Genomic DNA, 5926 nt, shown 5'->3' on the forward strand with positions numbered 1-5926 from the left:
GTTTATTTAAGTGGCTCCAAATGCCTGTCAGTGTGGCAACCAGCTGAATACATAAAACAGGCTCTCCAAACCCTTTATGGCCCAGGGTCAGAGTAAATGGAATAATAAAATCCAAATGCTTTTGTCTCATTTTCCATCACCCAACCCCTCCGCATAAATCTGCAGCTTCGTGGTGACCTTCGCGATCGGTGCGGGATGAGGCCGCGCTTGGAGATACATTTGGTCTGCATCTTAGATCTTTAAAAGCTTTTTCCAATTAATTTTAACTGGCTTCCATAAGGATCAAGTACAGCTTCCTCCCCTCCCACCACCCCTCTCTGCCACCTTTTTAACCAGGCAAGTGACAGCATTCTCTAAGACTCGTACAACAGGTACCAACCCATTAAGCTTCCATTCTCCGAAGACAAATTGTGATCGTGGTTCCGAGGATGTCTGCAAGGGGAAAGCCACCCTTACTTGCAAACGTTCCCAGGCCGGCTTGGATTTCAGGTGGTAGCTTCAGCTCACACTGCAACACATCATCTATGTGAAGTGCAGAAAGCCTTCAACTCTGTCTGAGAACACATCTAATTCGAACCCTGAAAGTCAAGGCATCTGTCCTTAGAACCAGCTGAAGGAATCCCTTGTCTTATTATTACATTAACATTTTGGAAAGATGCTGTGGGGGGGGGGGTTGGTACCAAGCACTTCAGAACGGAGTGCTGAATGACTATACGCAAATAGTATAGTCAAAATGTCTGCGTATAGACAAAATGACTATACGCAGAGAGGAATGTGAGACCAGGTCCTGAAAATCTGACTGGAGACCTTTTTCTGCCACTAACCTTTGACCAGGCACTCACATGAGCAAGTGCCCCCCACACCACTCATTCCCACTGTACCATGGGTGACATCCCTGTCTTCTAGTTCATCTCTATTTAGCCCCTTCTTGTTATTTCCAAAATTGTATTATCCTTTGCAGTTGTATCTGCCTTTCAACACTTCTGTTTCTAAAACTACAATTAATGCATAAAGAAAGGAAACCTCAGGGTAAAAATGTTTGTCTAAAACTTCAGTGTTTTACAAACCTGTAGAATGTTCGAGAAGGAAGCAGACTTGTGTCTAATTTGATTTTTATGCCACCTGTGATTGTTATGGATGAAAGAAAGGCGAAGGAACCTGGTTCCAGGTAGGAAATCCAGTGTCCAAATCCATGGCAGTCATTTGGGAAGGTCTGGTCACATCTTCCACCTGTTCCAGGGGTTAGATTTGATTCTCACGGGATGTTGTATCTGAGGACTTTCTGAATGTACTATCCTCATTCAAGACTCCTTCCATCAGTGTGTGGAGCTCCACCTGTCCAGCTTCCTCATGTCTCCTTTCATATTAATCTGAGGGATCAGTCAAATGCAAAAAAGTACCCTCGAAGCTGATATTTCCATTGAAACAATGGAGATGAACTGAATGTTGGAATTTAATTGAAGTATGGAAGAATTAATCTCCAGCTTAAAGTCAGCAGCAGTGTCTTCATCAACCTTTGATCTATGCAGAAACTACTGTGGAAGAATTGAAGATAGAAGCAAATGTCAGAGAAAAGATTTCAACCCAAAAAGTTCAAACATTTCAGTTTAGACTTAAGTACGGGAGACGTGAGCATGTTTGCCAAGGGTGTCTTTGCAAGACATAACGGCAATGCTAGAAATCAGGGGATATTGCAGAAAAGCAATATACTGAAACAGGGGACCCAGAATAACTTACTGCTTTCTAGCAAACTCACCTAGCAAAGGGTAAAATAATGGAATCCTGTGACCTTTGGACATGTCCCATGTCTAGTGCCTGGTATCTTCTTCACATGGAGTTCTATGGACAAGGGATTTGAAAGATTAGGTAAAAAGGTGTTGAAAAGTTGGTGGGGTTTTTTTTTTGTTCTTAGTGTTGTTTTGTTTTGTTTTTTAAGGTAGAGATTATATTTCTGCTTTATTTTGCTACTTTTATTTGTAGAAAAAAAATTGTACTTTCTTTTGTCTGCTTTCAACAGACAAAAAAAATCTTGTTTCTTTTATTTAAAACTTATTTTTTCCAAACAATATATTCTGATTGTAGTTTTTCCCTTCTCCTAATCCTTCCAGCTCTTCCCCACCTCCTCTCCTGTCTGGATCCACACCCTTTCCTTAGCAAACAAACAGGCAGTAAGGGATAATCATTAAATAAAATAAGATAAACTAAAATAACACAAACACATCTTAATAGGATAAAACAAACAGAATGAAAAGAGCTAAAGAAAAAACATAAGGAATATATGTAGATTCAAAGACACACAGGAAACCATAATATCTACATGAAGATGCTGAAAGGTTAATGGGAAAAATATGGGATTCATTGAAAATATCTCTGAGTCCAAAGTCAATCTCCATGAATCCTTGTAGGTAGAATTATCGTTTTTGAAGTTCAATTCTTTTGAAAAATGGAGACAGTACAGACTGCCTCTTAAGGGCACCATAAGACTGATATAACACAAGTTATGAGTGACTACCCTGAGTGATGGATTAGCAAATAGACAATATACACACGATTTACATGTGGCTTCCTCTTACCCATGAAATGATGTTAATAGCATGTCTCAATATCTAACCAAACCTGGGAAGGCACAGGCCATTTTGCTAGTGTCCATACCAAGTTGCTTTGGACATTTTCTCATAGCCCAGGATACTACTATTATCCTCTGGGCTGTCCTTCATTTTTCTATATTGTTTCCAAGAATACACACATACATTCTGAACTGTGGGTATGATAACCCTCATTGATTGGGCTTATGCAACATCAAAGTCTGGTAGCTAACTCTGCAATAGAAAACACAACCTATTTGCAGCTTTGGGCAATCAGAAGGCAGATCAACGTAACACTCTTCTTTAATCACACTGCCCTGCTAAAAATGTATCTTGATTTAAACCAATCGAACTCTTAGGGTCTCTACCCCTTTGCTTTTTCCACAAATATTTGCTGACCTCAAAAAGATCTGTTTGACCTCTTGATTCCTATTGTTCATAAAACAAGGCATTTATATGAGCATATAAAGAATAAGTAAGAGGGCTCTATAAGAGAGGAGCCAAGATTGTTAATGTATTCAGCATCAATTTTGGAAATTGAGAGCCAAATGTTCTATCCAAAACTGGAAAGCATCATTTGAGTAGATTCAGCCTAGAAACAATAAGTCCATCTTCATGGACAAAAACAGTTGTACAATGTATCAACAGATGCAGACAGCCAAAAAAAGCATATTCCGTTAGTAGATGCTCTGATTTGAATCTGAAATACCCATATAAGTTTACGTGTATTTCCACTCAGTCCCCAGCTGGTTACTGCTGGTTTTGGAGGGTATAGAGCCTTGGAGAGCTACAGCCTAGCTGGCCATTAGTGTGGCTTTGCTCCTGCTTCCATCTCCGCTTCTTGCTTCACCAAGATGTGAACAAAGTGAGTCACGGCAAGTCACCCCAACCCCTACTGCCAATGATACCAACAAGCTTCTGGCCAGAAACTGAAACTGAAAACAACTTTGAAAACAAATTAGAAAATATCTTCCCCCTCACACACACACATCTTTCTATCAGGTGTTCTGCAACAGTGAGGCAGAAAGCAGCAGACATGACAGAGGATGATCCATGTCTTAGATAGGATTTTACTGCTGTCAGCAGACACCATGACCAAGGCAACTCTTATAAGGGCAACACTTAATTGGGGCTGGCTTACAGGTTCAGAGGTTCAGTCCATTATCACCAAGGCAGGAACATGGCAGCATCCAGGCAGGCATTGGTGCAGGAGCAGCTGAGAGTTCTACGTCTTCATCTGAAGGCTGCTATCAGAATACTGACTTCCAGGCAGCTAAGATGAGGGTCTTAAAGCCCAAGCCCACAGAGACCCACCTACTCCAACAAGTCCACACCTCAAAATAGTGTCATTCCCTAGACCAAGCATATTCAAACCATGACACTCCGTGACCCCTTCTTTCCAAGTGTACGCAAGGGAAGGTAAAGATGTTCTCTTCCTTGAAAAGATTGGATGACCTCATATGATATCAAAATACTGATGTCATCTGAGGCAAACTAAACTCTATAGTGGATGGCTATTTCCATCCTCTGAGCTCTCCAGATTTGTGGTCACTGCTATATCTAATCAATGCTCATTCACCAATCTTACCACTTAGTTTAACAGAGTGAGTTTGAACATCATCTCTACCATTCTGTCGCACACCTATGACTTCACAATCTAACCCTAACTTCCTAAGTCTGACTGCACAGCTCCTTATGATCACAGAGATAACCTCGATATGGGAAGAATTTGTCGTTGTTGTTTTATTTATTAAAGGCATTCTTTATTTTAAAAATTACTTATTTTTATTTTATGTATATGAGTGTTTACTTGCATGTATGTATGTATACCACATAGATACCACAGAGATGCAAGCACCATAGATGGCTGGTGCTTGTGCAGACAGAAAGAGGGCATTGGATCTTGGAGTTAGAGGTAGCAATGAGCCATCTCGTAGGTGCTGAGAACTGAACCTGGGTCTTCTGTGGGAGCAACAAGTGGTCTTGAACACTGAGTCATCTCTCAAGTCCCAGAAAAGATTTTTTTTCTTAAACTAGCAAATATTCTCAGGGATTTAGAGCTAAGAAACAAAACAACAGCCCACCTGCTTCTCAATCCTGGAAAACAAGCTTCTAAAGGTGAACTGCTTTCTTTATCTGTGCCCCAGCAAGATACGTCATGACACATCGAAGATCTAGAACTATTCACTTAGGCTTCGGAATTGAACACATTTGCAGGTACTGTGAAGGGCAAAGAAATAGGGCAAGGAAAAAAGGTAACTAACGTTGAAGAAGAACAGTTGACAGCGAGGCTATAATGGCTGGTAGAGGATCAACACAGCATGCACTATGACCCCAGTGGATGCTGATGTGAGCCCAAACATTGGAGCTGGGATAAATAACATAAGAAACCAGTGAATCAAAGTGGGGAAAGCTTTTGGATGCAGGGCAGCAGGATACCTACTCAGACCCATCAATCTGAGACATTGTGGTTAGCCTCTCATTCTTCTATATTGCTTTGTTAACACTTCTATTTGCTCAAAGACATGGCCCAGTGGTCAAGAGCACCTGATCCTTTTGCAGAGTATCAGCATTCAGTTCCCAGCTCCCACATCAGGTGTCCTACAACCAACAATAACTCTAGATTCAGGAAATCTGACACCTTCTTATGACTCCTACAGACACCTGCACACAGAGAGCTAAAAGTAAAGGAAACTTAAAACCTATGTTCTGGTAACAGAGAGATGTACCTCACAAGGTTTTTTGTGAGAAAAAAAAATGTAATAAACTTGACAAGAAAGGGGGGCTTTAATTGTAGTAATTAAAATATATTTTATTTTCCTTCTTCTTGAGTTTGAAAATTGTATCTTGGGTATTCTGAGCATCTGGGCTAATATCCACTTATCAGTGAGTGTATATCATGTGTGTTCTTTTGTGATTGGGTTACCTCACTTAGGATGATATCCTCCAGATCCATCCATTTGTCTAAGAATTTCATAAATTCATTGTTTTTAATAGCTGCATAGTACTCCATTGTTTAAATGTACCACATTTTCTGTATCGATTCCTCTGTTGAGGGACACCTGGGTTCTTTCCAGCTTCTGTCTATTATAAGGTTAACTGAAAACATGGTGGAGCATATGTCCTTATTACAAGTGGGACTATCTTCTGGGTATATGCCCAGGAGTGATATTGTTAGATCTTCCAGTAGTACTATGTCCAATTTCCTGAGTGGTTGCCAAACTGATTTCCAGAGGGGTGGAACCAGCTTGCAATGCCACCAGCAATGGAGGAGTGTTCCTCTTTCTCCACATTCTTGCCAGCATCTGCTGTCACCTGAGTTTTTAACCTTAGCCATTCTG

General features: G+C 40.6%; 1 long non-coding RNA gene across 1 annotated transcript; it reads right to left on the reverse strand.

Annotated features, from left to right (window-relative positions):
* Positions 1-1471: 1471 nt before the first annotated feature.
* Positions 1472-4719, reverse strand: LOC147002960 (uncharacterized). The gene is made up of 3 exons (XR_015047733.1): positions 4670-4719; positions 1757-1839; positions 1472-1535 (listed from the first exon to the last, which is right to left on the reverse strand). It is a non-coding gene; the product is annotated as an uncharacterized LOC147002960 (long non-coding RNA).
* Positions 4720-5926: the final 1207 nt, after the last annotated feature.

The sequence above is a fragment of the Mus caroli genome, unplaced genomic scaffold, assembly GCF_978045245.1.
Source record: "Mus caroli unplaced genomic scaffold, Mus_caroli_1 scaffold_8, whole genome shotgun sequence".
Lineage (NCBI taxonomy): Eukaryota > Metazoa > Chordata > Mammalia > Rodentia > Muridae > Mus > Mus caroli.